The following is an 18,253-nucleotide window of genomic DNA, read 5'->3' as shown; positions in this document are numbered from 1 at the left end:
TTTGTGAATGAGTTCGCAAAATACAAAGGCTTCTGTGAGTGGGCAGAAGAGGGGGAGGGCATAGCAGTTCCTGCAACTCTGCTCTTGAAGGAACTTAGACCTGGGAGCAGCATCGGAGCAGCACAACGTCAGATGTGAATAATAGATAAGTCTATGAGGTGGCAGGCGCCTTCTTCCACGTAACTCATTGTATGCCTGCAGTTTTTACAAAGTAGCTGAATTCCTGGAAATCAGATTTAAATTGATTTCCAGTTCAGTTGGAGTTTTCTTATTTGATGGAAATTTCCAGTTTTCAGGTTTCCCTTGCAGATTTGTATTTAATTGGTCATACAAAAGTACATTTCACCAGCACAGAATATAAGTCCATCCAAGGCTAACAACCAAGACTACCCTATCCACAAAATTACAACGATGCAGTGCATTTTCACTGCAGGAGGAACAAAGTTGTCATCCTGTGATGAGAAGGGACAAAAATTAAGTTAATAAAGCATACAGGGATTCAGAAAAAGAAACATTGCTGCATTTATGCTAGTGACAGACTACAGGGTATATGTTGCAAATTATGACTGTAATGTTTGTAATATGTTTGAAATGTCATTTCCAATTTAATTCTTTTGCTTATCAGCTCTATCTAGTGGCTGTGATGTGATATTTTCTTGAAATTCTACAATCAGAAAAATACCGCATTATGCCCAGTAGATGGAGCTGAGGGTCATAGGAAATAAATAAAAAATGATATTTCACACATATTACACACAATAGGGCAGTGGTTCTCAACCTGTGGGTCGCGAGACCTTTGGGGGTCGAAGACCATCGGAAAACACATATTTCTGATGTTGAAAGAGCAGCTACTGTGTAGAAAGCAGCTGCTGTGTTGAAAGCAGCTACTCTGTTAAAAGCAGCTACTGTGTTGAAAGCAGCAGTATTGGAGGTAAAACGACACTCATGAATTATAATTACTGGGTAAATAATTTTATGGTTGGGGGTCACCACAACATGAGGAACTGTATTAAAGGGTCGCGGCATTAGGAAGGTTGAGAACCACTGCAATAGGGGGATTTATCAAAATATATAGCTCTACTAAACTACCCAATGAGGATGAATTATAACAAGGAATTAATGTAGGTTCAAAGAAAGGGAATATTGCAATGACTGTAGATCCATAAGGCCATGTGCTTTGTTAGTCATTATATAATGAGAATTTTCATTGTGCACTTATGGACTTGCTAACAATCTGCCCTTCACAGTCACTATCCATTAGAAAGGTGGGGGGTATGTCCACTTATTGTTATCACAACCTAGACATCACTAACTTATATCTATTGTTTATGTCACAGGAACATTGCGTGGATACAGACATGTGAGTACAGGGCTAAATATTATATTTCTTATATCACCTATCAATGTCCTAAAGCTGAACTCCAGGACACTATAGAATTCTCCCTTGCAGTGGGGCTACGGCCGCACTGCAAGGCCTAACTGCTCATTTAGGGCTAGGGGGCATGGAAATGTAGATTCGCTTACCTGCTCCTCCACCCTGCCAGACTAGTCCTTGCAACAACTTCTCCCCCATGCTCCGGCCACCTAGGATCCAGATGGCATCCAGACTGGTGAAGGGCCCATAGCACTGCATTAGACATGAGAGCTCTGAGGGACAATCCACAACAGGAGCATAGGGGAGCACCATCTGCCAGGGGAGCGGAGGACCAGGTAATCAAAAGTGCTTTGACTCTACTCTTGAATAAAAGAGCTGGAAATGACCAACCTAAAACATCAAGCTAAGTAGTAACAGAATCCTGGGGGGACAGCACACAGAAGGTGATTGACAGCCTAAGCTGTGCAGGTTATGAGACTGTGTCGAGGGCAGGGGCGAACTGACAACTCATGGGGCCCCCGGGCAATAGGGGATCATGGGGCCCCTGTGTCCTTGCCCAAACTCAAAAAAGCCTATGAAAAAGGTACCATGGGCATCTCATGGGGCCCCCTACTGACCCGGGGGCCCTCGGGCAGGGCCCGAGTTTCCAAATGGTCAGTCCGCCCCTGGTCGAGGGGGGGGTGTTCTTTCCCTCCACTCAGGTCTCAGATTACACATGGCTCCCTGTTCTATACTGTGCAGTGTTTGATGTCAAATCCCCACCCCCTGCCCTTGTGCTGAGAAATGCTGTGTAAACTGCTTTAGGAGGCTGTAGAGAGGAGAGGGATGCAGATAAACAGGTGCAGCTCCTTTAAGGAGGAATTGTTTCATGTCTATAGTATGTAAGGTATATCTAAGGGTTTACAACCATTTTAATGCTGGTGACAGACTACAAGATATACTATACATCACAAATTATCCCTGTAATGTGTGAAATGTTATGTTCTATGTATTTCCTATGATCGGCAGTTTCGTCACTGCAACCAGAAAAATACATTATGGCCTCTAGTAAATAAATAGAAAATTATATTTCACACATTATGGGGATTATTCTTGTGGGATGAATTCTGAAGGACTAGTGCCTCATCAATGGTGTCAGTGGGAGGAATTGTGCCCCATCATTGGTGTCATTGGGAGGAATAGTGCCCCATCATTGGTATTAGTGGGAGGAATAGTGCCCCATCATTGGTATTAGTGAGAGGAATAGTTCCCCATCATTGGTGTCAGAGCAGGTTCCCCCTGAGCACATGTGACAGACGTGAGAGGGTCTGGAGAAGCCGTGGAGAAGGTTATGCTGCCTGTAACATCGTTCAGCATGACTGTATTGGTGGTGGGTTAGTGATGGTCTGGGGAGGCATATCCATGGAGGTTCACACAGACCTCTACAGGCTGAACAATGGCACCCTGACTGCCATTAGGTATCAGGATGAAATCCTTATACCCATTGTCAGACCCTATGTTGGTAGAGTGGGTCCTGGGTTCCTTCGGGTGCACGACAATGCCTGGCCTCATGTGGTGAGAGTATGCAGGCAGTTCCTGGAGGATGAAGGAATTGATACCATTAAATGGCCCCCACGCTCACCTGACCTAAATCCAATAGAACACCTCTGGGATGTCATGTTTCAGTCCATCCGACGACTCCAGGCTGCACCTCAGGCTGTCCAGGAGCTCAGTGATGCCCTGGTCCAGATCTGGGAGGAAATCCCCCAGGACACCGTCATCTCATTAGGAGCATGCCCGATGTTGGCAGGCATCTATCTATCTATCTATCTATCTATCTATCTATCTATCTATTATCTATCTATCTATCTATCTATCTATCTATCTATCTATCTATCTATCTATCCAATCTTTCAAATTGTTTAACCCTATTTTTTTAAATTTTTTTAGCATGTGAGATCTGGAGAGAAGAAAGGTAATTACTAACAGTGTACTTATGGCTGGTTTCCATCTGATGTGGTGGAACCCTTTTGGGTGACTATTCCAACTTAGTCCATGTTGTGGTGATGTGCAGGTGGTGTGCACTGAAAAAAGTACAGCAGGCCATACTATTGTCCAGCAGAACTTGATGAAATGTGACATTGCGATAAAGCTTGTTAAAGTGTTACTAAAGGTAATTTTTTCTTAATTAAAATAATAAACATGTTCTATTTGCCTGCTCTCTGCAATACCATTGCACCAATACCAGCAGCACTGAACCTTCTCTTCTGAAGTCCCCCGCCTCCACTTCTCCATGTGCCACCATAGCTTTCCGCTTGCTATGGAGGAACATGTGCTTGCTTGCTCCTTAGCTATGTGTGTCTATGGAGGCACACCCCTTAGACACACACAGTGTGGCTTGATCTCTCCCCCTCCACCCGCTTCCTCCTCACTGCATTTGATGGACAGAACCAGGAGCCAATGGCCCCTGCTGCTGCCCAAGTCCCAGTGTGAAGTAGAAGAGAGGAGAGATAAGATCCAGCCGTTCACAGAGCTGATCAATGAAGGACCCAGGTAAGTATATAGGTAAGTGTGGGAGGACAGCAAGCTGTAAAATGTTTTTTTTTTTACCATTAAAGTGGTTGTAAACCCTGAAATATACCCAGTGAAGTGACTGTCCTCAGGTGATACACGCACCAGCCTTTTCTTCTCTACATCAATTCAAAGTGTTGAATTTATAAAGCTTGTCTGAGAGTTGAGAAAAAAGGTGGCGGAGAGCTAAAATTACACTCTGCAGAGCTCAGCAAGGAGAGCTCTGAGAGCTGATTGGAGGGAAGAGATACACCTCCCTCCACACAGCTCACAGGAACAGAGCTGAGGATGTCAATCTGCTGGAGGTTCCTCCCCGTCACCATTTATCTCTTGGTGTCAGGAAAACTTGTCAGAAGTGACTCATGCTGATAGCAGAGGAAAGAAGCAGCAGACAGAAATTACACTTAGTGCTCTGGATTGAGACAAGTACACATCATAGAGGGATATGCTTTGTTCATAATTCATGTCAGAGGTTTACAACCACTTTAATGCAGGGGATGCATTAAAGTAAAAAACATTTTGGCTTTAAAACCTGTGTAAGAAAAAAAAGGAACGGTGCAATGCATCATGATTGGTGCATTAGCACTGCAATTGTCCATCCGCATTGCTCTGCACACCAGCCACTGTGTAGAAGATGTAACCTCATGCCTCTAACAGTAGCCCATGTTAACCGTTTCAATACCGTGCAATTTTACACCTTCCTGCCCAGGCCATTTTTCAGGTTTCAGCGCTCTCACACTTTGAATGACAATTGCGCGGTCATACAACACTGTACCCAAACTAAAATTTTATCATTTTCTTCACACAACTAGAGCTTTCTTTTGGTGGTATTTAATCACCGCTGGGGTTTTTATTTTTTGCTAAATTAACAAAAAAAGACCAAAAATTTTGAAAAAAAAAATTTTTTCTTTGTTTCTGTTATAAAAGTTTACAAATAAATAATTGTTCTTCATAAATTTAGGCCGAGATGTATTCTGCTACATGTCTTTGGTGAAAATAACCCAAATTAGGATGTATTATTTAGTTTGTAGGAAAGTTATAGAGTTCACAAACTATGGTATAGATCTGAATATTGATCAATCCTGAAGTACTGACAGCCAATCTAATATCTTGAGGTCCAAGAATGTCAGAACAGTACAGATATCCCCCAAATGACCCCTTTTTGCAGAGTAGACAGTCCGACGTACTTCATAAGAGGCATGGCGAGTTTTTTGAAGTTGTGTTTTTTTGTCATAATTTTTCGGAAAATGAAAAAAATGAAAAAAATTATTTTCACTATTTTTTTTTTTTTACATACTGTCACCAGTGCAGTACAGCGTCATCATATAACTGGCATGGCGGTGATCAGGGACACTGACTGGTGACAGTATGAAAAAAAGAAATATATATATTTTTTTTTAAAAATTTTAAATTTTTTTATTATTTTTAATTTTTTATTACTTTTTTTTTTTTTTTTTTAAGATTTTTTTTTCATATTTTACTATGACCAAAGTAGTACAATGTTACCATAGTAACATTGTACTACTTTGGGGAAGTGATCAGTATTTTATTTATTTTATTTTTTTTTACACAATTTGCTTATAGCAAAGAATTACTTTGCTATAAGCAAGCATTTACCTGAATGAAATCGATTCATTCAGCTTTTTTCTTTTTTTTTTTTGTGCTTAGCTGTGATTTGGTCACAGCTAATCACATGACATGTGCATGTGATTAGCTGTGACCATTCACAGCTAGGCACTAGTATACAATGGATGGCATGAATGAAGCCATCCATTGTATACAACTGTCATGTGACCTGCTGTGATTGGTCACAGCAGGTCACATGGTACCAGCAACAGGAGCCGGTACTCGGATCTGTCATCGGCCGTGTCTGAGGTGCACGGCCGGTGACAGATCGCGCTGCTGCGCTGCTCTGCATTAGCGCAAACTGCTCATGTGCGGGAGGACACCAAATGGCGTGCACCCGGAATGCAGCAACACTTTTGAAGCCGCCAAACGGCCATTGGCCGGGCGGCTAATGGTTAAAGGATGTGTAAACCCAACATTTCATATTCCTAATCTGTGCCTGCTGTACCATGGACTTGTATGGAAAAGTCTCCTGTTCTCTTTTTACTGCTTCTTTTGTGTGAAATCCCTGGTGATCCTGCCAGTCCCTCTGCTTTCCTATTAAAAACTGACCACACTAGGTATGAAAGCACAGCACGGTCAATTTTCTGGCTGTGCTGGGAACTCAGTCTGCTCTCTTGTAGTGACACGCCACCCCTGCACAGCCATTCAGTGTACTGCTGTTTCTCCTCCCCCAGCTCCTTATGCAGCTGAGAACAGAGGGAACCAGACGTAGTGTTCACTTATAAAAAAGGTGACATTTTGGTGTTTAATGGTTTTTTTTTATATCTTTACCCAAATGTGTTGCCTTTAATTTCTACTTTAAACTGAATGGGTTGTTTTGCAAGGTGAGGGTTTTCTTTTTTTTAGGATAGCCAAGGTGTCCTTTTGCAAAGCATGGCACAGGGATTTAAAGTGGTTCTAAACCCACAACAGTACTGATTGTACTGTCTGTATATGCAGTAAAGCATGCTTGTTATACTCACTGTGGAAACTAAGGGGTTAATCCTCTGCACTGTGTAAAAAGGCTGTTTGATCCCTTTTTCTTCATTCCTCCCCATTTTTAAGTGACCACCTCTTATCTCCTAATAAGACAGACTGAACCGTAGGCATTTTGCACATGCTCATTTTGTGTGTATTGCTAGAGAGGTTTTTTTTTTCCTGGGAGAGTGCATGTGATCAGCACAGGGCCAATCAGCACTGTCCAGACAGAGGTCAGGGGTTTTGCTCCCTCCTAGAGCAGAAAGAAAACTCCACCTACAAGCTTTAACCAGTGCTGTGCTGGACACTGATAGAAGTCACAAGACTGCAATACACTGCTGATGAAAAAAGGTATTTAGTAGTTTATATTTACTAAAATAATTTCATTTCCATGTTGTGTGTACTGTGGGAGACCAGATATACTGAATGCAGGGTCTAGGGAGACCAGATATAGTGAATGCAGGGTCATGGAATACCATCTATAGTGAATGCAGGGTCCGGGGAGACCAGATATAGTGAATGCAGGGTCCGGGGAGACCTGATATAGTGAATACAGGGTCCTGGGAGACCGAATATAGTGAATGCAGGGTCCTGGGATACCAGATATAGTGAATACAGGGTCCAGGGAGACCAGATATAGTGAATGCAGGGTCCTGGGAGACCGGATATAGCGAATGCAGGGTCCGGGGAGAGCGGATATAGTGAATGCAGGGTCCTGGGAGACCAGATATAGTGAATGCAGGGTCCGGGGAGACCAGATATAGTGAATACAGGGTCCTGGGATACCAGATATAGTGAATGCAGGGTCCGGGGAGACCAGATATAGTGAATGTAGGATCCGGGGAGACCAGATATAGTGAATGCAGGGTCCAGGGAGACCAGATATAGTGAATGCAGGGTCCGGGGAGACCAGATATAGTGAATGCAGGGTCCGGGGAGACCAGATATAGTGAATGTAGGATCTGGGGAGAGCAGATATAATGAATGCAGGGTCCGGGGAGAGCGGATATAGTGAATGCAGAGTCCAGGGAGACCGGATATAGTGAATGCAAGGTCTGGGGAGACCGGATATAGTGAATGCAGGGTCCGGGGAGACCAGATATAGTGAATGTAGGATCTGGGGAGAGCAGATATAATGAATGCAGGGTCCAGGGAGACCGGATATAGTGAATGCAAGGTCTGGGGAGACCGGATATAGTGAATGCAGGGTCTGGGGAGACCGGATATAGTGAATGCAAGGTCTGGGGAGACCGGATATAGTGAATGCAGGGTCCGGGGAGACCGGATATAGTGAATGCAGGGTCCGGGGAGACCGGATATAGTGAATGCAGGGTCTGGGGAGACCGGATATAGTGAATGCAGGGTCCGGGGAGACCGGATATAGTGAATGTAGGATCCGGGGAGAGCAGATATAATGAATGCAGGGTCCGGGGAGAGCGGATATAGTGAATGCAGGGTCCGGGGAGAGCGGATATAGTGAATGCGGGGTCCGGGGAGAGTGGATATAGTGAATGCGGGGTTCGGGGAGACCGGATATAGTGAATGCAGGGTCTGGGGAGACCGGATATAGTGAATGCAGGGTCTGGGGAGACCGGATATAGTGAATGCAGGGTCCGGGGAGACCGGATATAGTGAATGCAGGGTCCGGGGAGACCGGATATAGTGAATGCAGGGTCTGGGGAGACCGGATATAGTGAATGCAGGGTCCGGGGAGACCGGATATAGTGAATGTAGGATCCGGGGAGAGCAGATATAATGAATGCAGGGTCCGGGGAGAGCGGATATAGTGAATGCAGGGTCCGGGGAGACCAGATATAGTGAATGCGGGGTTCGGGGAGACCGGATATAGTGAATGCAGGGTCTGGGGAGACCGGATATAGTGAATGCAGGGTCTGGGGAGACCGGATATAGTGAATGCAAGGTCTGGGGAGACCGGATATAGTGAATGCAGGGTCCGGGGAGACCGGATATAGTGAATGCAGGGTCCGGGGAGACCGGATATAGTGAATGCAGGGTCTGGGGAGACTGGATATAGTGAATGCAGGGTCCGGGGAGACCGGATATAGTGAATGTAGGATCCGGGGAGAGCAGATATAATGAATGCAGGTTCCGGGGAGAGCGGATATAGTGAATGCAGGGTCCAGGGAGAAAGAAAACTCCACCTACAAGCTTTAACCAGTGCTGTGCTGGACACTGATAGAAGTCACAAGACTGCAATACACTGCTGATGAGAAAAGGTATTTAGTAGTTTATATTTACTAAAATAATTTCATTTCCATGTTGTGTGTACTGTGGGAGACCAGATATACTGAATGCAGGGTCTGGGGAGACCAGATATAGTGAATGCAGGGTCATGGAATACCATCTATAGTGAATGCAGGGTCCGGGGAGACCAGATATAGTGAATGCAGGATCCGGGGAGACCTGATATAGTGAATACAGGGTCCGGGGAGAGCGGATATAGTGAATGCAGGGTCCTGGGATACCAGATATAGTGAATACAGGGTCCAGGGAGACCAGATATAGTGAATACAGGGTCCTGGGAGACCGGATATAGCGAATGCAGGGTCCGGGGAGAGCGGATATAGTGAATGCAGGGTCCTGGGAGACCAAATATAGTGAATGCAGGGTCCGGGGAGACCAGATATAGTGAATACAGGGTCCTGGGATACCAGATATAGTGAATGCAGGGTCCGGGGAGACCAGATATAGTGAATGTAGGATCCGGGGAGACCAGATATAGTGAATGCAGGGTCCAGGGAGACCAGATATAGTGAATGCAGGGTCCGGGGAGACCAGATATAGTGAATGCAGGGTCCGCGGAGACCAGATATAGTGAATGTAGGATCTGGGGAGAGCAGATATAATGAATGCAGGGTCCGGGGAGAGCGGATATAGTGAATGCAGGGTCCAGGGAGACCGGATATAGTGAATGCAAGGTCTGGGGAGACCGGATATAGTGAATGCAGGGTCCGGGGAGACCAGATATAGTGAATGCGGGGTCCGGGGAGAGTGGATATAGTGAATGCAGGGTTCGGGGAGACCAGATATAGTGAATGCAGGGTCTGGGGAGACCGGATATAGTGAATGCAGGGTCTGGGGAGACCGGATATAGTGAATGCAGGGTCTGGGGAGACCGGATATAGTGAATTCAAGGTCTGGGGAGAACGGATATGGTGAATGCAGGGTCCGGGGAGACCGGATATAGTGAATGCAGAGTCCTGGGAGACCAGATATAGTGAATGCAGGGTCCAAGGAGAGTGGATATAGTGAATGCAGGGTCCGAGGAGAGCGGATATAGTGAATGCAGGGTCCGGGGTTTAGTAACATTTTAATGGCTAATTCCAGGATTCCTATGACTAATGCAGGCCATACATGGGTTGAATTTCGAACATTTTTTTTGTCCGAAAATCAAAAACGTTCGCTCGGTAATCTGATGGTGCCATCAGTGATTTCGAAAATCGACCGACCAAGTCATAAAGTCCACCCCATATAACAGGCAAAACTTCTGTTCCTTCCAGGTCATGGCTCATGCACATATTCTTTTTGGAAAAATGATTGTATGATTTGACCACCATTGAGTCGAAAATCAGTCATTTTTCACGAATTTTCCAACATGCCTGATCACCAAAAAGGGGAAGAACCACAAAAATCGTCCGGTGCCATTGACCCCACTAACAGAGCGAAAATCAGCCGATTGTTCGTAGGTCTAATTTTCAGACGAAAAATCAGTCGAATTTCAGCCCATGTATGGCCGGCCTTGGGCCAAACTGATCCAGACAATGGAGTTCCTTCACTAACAGATGCACCACCTGGGATCTCTGTATAAATTGTTTGTAGGATCAGCTACATACAATATACAGCTCTGCGTTCCGGCAGCACAAGTGAACATAGCCAAGATATTCTTTTGCAAAGCATGGCACAGGGATTGAAAGCCTAACTCCAGGTTTCCTATGACTTTAAATACTGTAGATCACGGGTGTCAAACTGGCGTCCCTCCAGCTGTTGCCCATGAGGCATTGCAAGATTGACAGTTGCAAGCATGACTCCCAAAGGCTGAGGCACGATGGGACTTGTAGTTCCGCAACAACTGGAGGGCCGCCAGTTTGACACCCCTGCTGTAGATCAAGCTGGTCCAAACAATTGATTGCCTTCACTAACAGATGCACCCTCTGGGAGTGCTGTATAAACTGTATGCTACATACATTATGCAGCTCTGCGCTCCGGCAGCACAAGTGAGCCAAGATGTCCTTCTGCAAAGCATGGCACAGGGATTGAAAGCCTAACTCCAGGTTTCTTATGACTGTAGCCTCCCTGGCGGTATTCCCGAGTGTAGCTCGGGGTAAAGCCTAACTCCAGGTTTCCTATGACTGTAGCCTCCCTGGCGGTATTCCCGAGTGTAGCTCGGGGTAAAGCCTAACTCCAGGTTTCCTATGACTGTAGCCTCCCTGGCGGTATTCCCGAGTGTAACTCGGGGTAAAGCCTAACTCCAGGTTTCTTATGACTGTAGCCTCCCTGGCAGTATTCCAGAGTGTAGCTCGGGGTACAGCCTAACTCCAGGTTTCCTATGACTGTAGCCTCCCTGGCAGTATTCCAGAGTGTAGCTCGGGGTACAGCCTAACTCCAGGTTTCCTATGACTTTCAGTAGATCATTCAGGCCAAGCTGGTCCAAACAACTAAATGAGTGTACTTGTGAGCTACTATGGTGTTTGTCTAAACTATTACCATTAATTAATTTGACAAACAAAACACAATATATGATACACCTGTGGTTCGCTGGCACTTACACCTACTCATTAGACAGTGTTCTGTGAGAAAATTAAATATATAAATTGTGCCGCGCTCCTGTGTATAAATAATTACAATATTCACTATTTCAAATGACAATCCAAAGAAAAAAAAAATTATGAAAAAATAATAAAATGATATATATACTTATATCTAGTGTATAAAATACAATTATCTTCTGCTTATAACATCATAAATAAATACCGCATACTGTGCTGGTGACAATAGTAAATAGTGATAGTGATAAAAACAATATACAGTTGCAAGAAAAAGTATGTGAACCCCTTGGGATTACGTGGAGTTTTGCATGAATTGGGCATAAAATGTGCTCTGAACGTCATCTAAGTCACAACAATAGAAGAACACAGTCTGCTGAACATAATACTACACAAACATTAGATGTTGCCATGGTTTAATTGCACATAACATGTAAACATTCACAGTGCAGGGAGGAAAAAGTATGTGAGGCCCTAGCTTAATGACTTCTCCCAGAGCCAATTGGAGCCAGGAGTGAGCCAACCTTGACTCCAATCAGTGTGATGATATTGGATGTGTTGCTGACAGCTGTCCTGCCCTTAAAAAACACACACCTGTTTTGGGTTTACTGGTTTCAAGAAGCACTGTCTGATGTGAACCATGCCTCGCAGAAAAGAGCTCTCAGAAGACCTACGATCAAGAATTGTTGACTTGCATGCTTTATGGAAAGTCATGGAAAGGGTTACAAAAGTATCTCCAAAAGCCTTGATGTTCATGTGTCCATGGTAAGACAGACTGTCTACAAATGGAGAAAGTTTAGCACTGTTGCTACTCTCCCTAGGCGTGGTTGTCCTGTAAAAATGACTGCAAGAGCACAGCGCAGAATGCTGCATGAGGTAAAGAAGAATCCCAGAGTGTCAGCTAAAGACCTACAGAAATCTCTGGCACATGCTAACATTTTTGTTGACACATCTACAATAAGGAAAACATTAAACAAGAATGGAGTACATGGGAGGACACCACGGAGGAAGCCATTGCTGTCCAAAAAGAATATTGCAGCACGTTTGAAGTTTGCAAAAGAGCACCTGGATGTTCCACAGCACTACTGGCAAAATATACTGTGGACAGATGAAACCAAGATTGAGTTGTTTGGGAAGAACACACAACACTATGTGTGGAGAAAAAAAGGCACAGCACGCCAACATCAAAACCTCATCCCCACTGTGAAACATGGCGGAGGGAGCATCATGGTTTGGGGCTGCTTTGCTGCCTCAGGGCCTGGACGGATTGTTGTCATTGATGGGAAAATGAATTCCAGAATTTATCAAGACATTTTGCAGGAAAACGTACGACCATCTGTCCGCCAACTGAAGCTCCGCAGAGGATGGGTGATGCAACAGGACAATGACCCAAAGCATACAAGTAATTCAACAAAACAACGGCTGCAATAGCACAGAATACGCCTTCTGGAGTGGCCCAGTCAGAGTCCTGACCTCAACCCGATTGAAATGCTGTGGCATGACCTTAAGAGAGCGATTCACACCAGACATCCCAAGAATATTGCTACACTGAAACAGTTTTGTGAAGAGGAGTGGTCCAAAATTACTCCAGGTCATTGTGCAGGTCTGATCTGCAACTACAGGAAACGTTTGGTTGAGGTTATTGCTGCCAAAGGAGGGTCAACCAGTTATTAAGTCCAAAGGTTCACATACTTTTTCCTCCCTGCACTGTGAATGTTTACATGTTATGTGCAATTAAACCATGGCAACATCTAATGTTTGTGTAGTCTTATGTTCAGCAGACTGTGTTCTTCTATTGTTGTGACTTAGATGACGTTCAGAGCACATTTTATGCCCAATTCATGCTAAACTCCACGTAATCCCAAGGGGTTCACATACTTTTTCTTGCAACTGTATATGAAAAAGTGCTCATAGACAGTCCTCTTTCAATTTAAATTATGATGGTGCAATCCCATAATCCACGTGCAGTGTGATTTTATTATGCGCTCACCTCAGGTTTTGCCTTATAAAAAGGCAAAACTAGCTTTTTGTCCTTATAGGACTGCTGGGATGATCCTGAACCTGCCTTACTCTGAAGCCTATGCTAAAAACTCTGTATGGAACTTGCAGCAGCAAATAAAGCCTTAATTTTAAAAGGATAAAGCACTATGATGGTTTTGTTTCTTCATACAATCATCCTGTGATATATTGGAGAGAAATCAGTATAGGAGGAAGGAGACCTTTGGAAGAAAAAGCGAAATATCCATCCAGCCATCAAATCCTGATCAGCAGCAGGCATAATCACTCCAGAGATCCCAGGTGGATTAAGATCGAGCATAATCATCCCATTTGCCATCAGGAATATCCTAAGCAGGAGGATCATCCCAGCAGTCCTATAAGGACAAAAAGCTAGTTTTGCCTTTTTATAAGGCAAAACCTGAGGTGAGCGCATAATAAAATCACACTGCACGTGGATTATGGGATTGCACCATTTAAATTGAAAGAGGACTGTCTATGAGCACTTTTTCATATATATTGTTTTTATCACTATCACTATTTACTATTGTCACCAGCACAGTATGCGGTATTTATTTATGATGTTATAAGCAGAAGATAATTGTATTTTATACACTAGATATAAGTATATATATCATTTTATTATTTTTTCATAATTTTTTTTTTTTCTTTGGATTGTCATTTGAAATAGTGAATATTGTAATTATTTATACACAGGAGCGCGGCACAATTTATATATTTAATGGTCCAAACAACTGATTTCCTTCACTAACAGATGCACCCTCTGGGAGTGTTGTATAAACTGTATGCTACATCCAATATACAGCACTGTGTTCTGGCCACAATGCAGGTACTTTCCCACCCCATTTCACAGACAAAATTGAGTCGAGTTCAGCATTACTCAGCCATTCACAGGAAGCTTTGTATTTTATCAATGAGTATAAGACTTTCCCCGATTAACTAGATAGACAGGCAGATGATGTCACGATCTCCAACTTAGCCAGTCAGAGGTTTCCTTGTATACATTCATAAAATACAGAGCTTTCAGCACTCAATTTTGTTGTGGGAATGGGATAGGAAGTCTCTGTCCTGCTGCTGGAACACAGCACTGTATACTGTATGTAGCTGATGCTACATACCATTTATTCCCGCATGCACATGTATTAATAAAGCAAATCATTTGTTTGGATTAGCTTAGTCCAAATAAACTATTTAAGTACAGTAATAGGAAAGCTGCAGTTTGGCTATGTTGCAGTGGGTGCAATGTTAGAACTTTTAATGAATTAAAATTTGACATGCAGTTAGCATGAAAACCACAAGATGGCAATATGTCCAGTATAATCTGCTAGTATTGAAAGAGCGATGGAATTGATGTATAATGTAGTTTAGGTATTTGACATTTACTGCATTTCTACAAAAATGTATTTGTGTGCAAATTGTTTAATTATGTTCAGGGCTGAAAATAGTTTTACATTCTTTATTAACCCCTCGCCCTTCAGAGGATTTACCCCCCTTCCTGACCAGGCAATTTTTTGCGATACGGCGTTGTGATACTATAACTGACAATCGCGCGGTCATGCAACGCTGCACCCAAATGAAATTTACGCCCTTTTTTTTCCCATAAATGGAGGTTTCTTTAGGTGGTATTGGATCGCCTGTGCGTTTTTTATTTTTTGCTCTATAAACAAAATATGTTTTACATTTTTCTATAAAAGATATCCAGTATTTTTTGCTCTATAAACAATTGAGTACTGTCCGTGATACTTTTTTATTTGCACTAACATACACTTTTGAGGACAAGCTTTCGGGGTATGTCCCCTTCTTCAAAGTCTAAACAGTACTATTACAAATCACAAAGTTTAAGCAGAATGTTAGAAGGGATTGAAAAAAAACAAACAAAAAAAAAGGCTACAGATAAGATACATCAAAATCGAGGGGGGGGGGGAGGGATGCTACACTCATACAGAGGGGGTCAAGCTTCAGCTAATAGATAGTCATAAAATTGTTGGACTGTTGCTCTATAAACAAAATATGTTTTACATTTTGCTATAAAAGATATCCACTTAAAAAAATCAAATTTTGGCATAAATTTAGGCCAAAATGTATTCTGCTACATGTCTTTGCTAAAAAAAAAATTAATTGGTTTACGTGAAAGTTATAGCGTCAACAAATGGCGATATATACTGAAATATATATATATAAATATATATATATATATATATATATATATATAAATATTAGTAATGGCAGCGATCAGTGACTTATAGAGGGACTGTGGGACTGCGGGACAGCGATGGGCATTCTGACACTACGGGGGAAACTGACTAACTGTATTCTGCTACATCTCTGTACTAAAAAGACTGTATTTGTGTCACTGACATCCCCAGTGACACTAATACAGTACTTTTTGCTATAAAAGATATCCAGTAAAAAATGTAAAAAATCTAATTTTGTCATGAATTTAGGCCAAAATGTATTCTGCTCCATGTCTTTTGCTAAAAGAAAATCCCAAAACTTGTAAATTAATTGGTTTACCTAAAAGTTATAGCATCTACAAATGGCGGTATATATACTGGAATTTATATATATATATATATATATATATATTTATATATATATATATATATATATATACTAGTAATGGCGGCGGTCAGTGACTTATTACAGGACTATGGGACTGCGATGGGCATTCTGACACTAGTGGGTAACTGACTAACTATTCTGCTACATTTCTTTGCTAAAAAGACTGTATTAGTGTCACTGACATCCCCGGGGATACTGATACAGTCATCAGTGCTAATAAAAGCACTGACACTGTACTAATGACACTGGGCAGGAAGGGGTTAACATCTGGGGCGATAAAAGAGTTAACTCTGTGTGTGTGTTTTACAGTATATGCGGCATGCTGGAGCTGACAGGGGAGAGATCTGTACTGTTTACATACAGACCTCTCCCCCATCAGAGATACTTGGTGATCACCGGGTGCCGGTGGGGAATCTTTGACCGGGACCCAGTGATCGACAACTGAAGCCACCAATGGCGGCAGGGGTAGTGCGAGCGTGGAGATGCAAAATCATGTATATATAATTAATTTTATGCAGCCGTGCCACCCTGTAGCAGTATTTCCGCCATAGAGTGGCTGGCAAGCGGTTAATCAGTGAAATATGAAATATGATTATATTTTATATGATTATTTATTAAATTATAATTTATGATTTCGTGTTTCAAGTTTTATCCTACCCGGGATGTTTACTAGACTCTTGCTCAGACAGATTTCAGTGAGTTATTCCTAAGAATTACAGGCCTACAATAAAAAAAATACATATTTCCATGCAAAAAAATGTACCGCTTTCAGCACCAAAAATCTGAAATAATCATACCGCCAGGGAGGTAAAGTAGTAGTGGCCCTTGCGTAATTTCTTCTTAATTAAATGTAATGGAAAACATTCAATTTGTATACACTGATGTATACCGTCAAATATTTGTATAAATAAATACCTTTACAAATAAACTTTTATTATTGGCTACCTCCATGTCATTTAGTTTGCAAAGCATGCTGGGATTTATTTTCTCTTTAAATCCATGAGAATGAAGAATGTTCAGTCAAAACCCTGCAATTGAAAAATGGTAATTTTGATGCTTTGAGTCAGGTGTTAAGTTATAATAATTATTGCATCAGTTTTTGTCTATTTTTTTGACTAGTGCATCTTCTTTTCCCTCTCTCTTATATGCAGATTATATTGGCAACTTGAAAGGGCTAAATTTCTACAGGAAACATGGTGGTAAGAGTTTAATATGGAATCCTCACTGGTCTTTTCCTTTCCAATAATATTTATTGGTTATATTTAGGAAAAAAAAAGTTATACATTTTCATATATTATGCAAAGTTCAAGTTGAAAGATTGCACATCCAAAGTACCACAATAATGTTATGAACATTAATATGATAACATGCAAAAATGCTCTGTACAAAGCTCTGCTTGTACATCTAACAGTCATAGAAATAATGTTAAGAAAATACATTTGTAACATTCTCAGATACTATGATACTATGGAATTTTGCAGCTTACTAACATGCTATCAACTTTAGTGTTGCCTGAGTAGAAAGGGGCCTATGGCCTGCCACATGGTTGTCAATGGGATCTCCTCCTTTAGGGCAGTATATACGAGTACACAACTCGGGGCACTCCATTTGCAAAAAGACATGGTCTGCCAGGGGACCCCCCGGAAAAGTAAGTGAGTCCTAGGCTAACATTCCTGAGCATGTATTTAGGCAACATTTCAACTGAGATGGAAAGTCCCCAAAAAACTATAAAGTATAGAAAGAAAAAGGAAATTCCAAGAAAGTAGTATAGCCTATCCGATCCACGAGTACATTATCATAACCTATTATGTATCCCCCGTTAAGTAGTTGATTCAGGGGTTCCATGTTTTCTCAAACAATTTGAGTTCATCCTTCAGAATTGAAGAAAGACGTTCATTGACCATAATCCACAATAATTTGGCTTTCACCAACTCAATGAGATCGTAGGTGTCTTCCAAGATCTGGCTATGGATATTTTCACTGCTACAAATATAAATGCGATCAGTCTCCTCATTTGTGTCGGGGCCTCCTCCACTACATAGCACATTAGTGCTTGTTGAGGGGATTTCCTATGCTCACTGGTCTTTTTCAGGATAATCAAATAGGGAATTTGCATTCATACTCTTGGAGCAAGGTAAGGGATTGTCACCTCTGGATGGCCCAGACCTCTTGGGAGTCCTCTGACTCTGCCATCTGTTTTGTGTTGCCAAGATCACATCTCCGGATGGCTGAGAAGGCATATCAGGACGGAGAATGCACCCTGCCAGCCAGGGGCAAACTGACCACTTGGGCACTGCCCGAGGGCACAGGGTCAGCAGGGGGCCCCATGAGATGCCCCTGGTACCTTTTCATAGGCTGTTTTGGGTGTGGTTTGAGTGTG

At 42.6% G+C, this 18,253-nt stretch overlaps 1 long non-coding RNA gene across 1 annotated transcript in view; it reads left to right on the top strand.

Annotated features, from left to right (window-relative positions):
* The window catches only part of LOC149462140 (uncharacterized), a 52,306-nt gene that overhangs the window by 16,625 nt on the left and 17,428 nt on the right, over positions 1-18,253 (top strand). Inside the window, exons 4-6 of the long non-coding RNA XR_016312712.1 lie at positions 1,338-1,360; positions 3,305-3,329; positions 17,025-17,072. This is a non-coding gene — a long non-coding RNA (uncharacterized LOC149462140). The remainder of the gene's footprint in view (positions 1-1,337; positions 1,361-3,304; positions 3,330-17,024; positions 17,073-18,253) is intronic.

The sequence above is a fragment of the Staurois parvus genome, unplaced genomic scaffold, assembly GCF_062004578.1.
Source record: "Staurois parvus isolate SC_StPar_1 unplaced genomic scaffold, SC_StPar_1.0 ptg000184l, whole genome shotgun sequence".
Taxonomy (NCBI): Eukaryota; Metazoa; Chordata; class Amphibia; order Anura; family Ranidae; genus Staurois; species Staurois parvus.
Note: the sequence above shows the minus strand (reverse complement) of the source record. Positions and strands in the feature narration are given on the sequence as shown.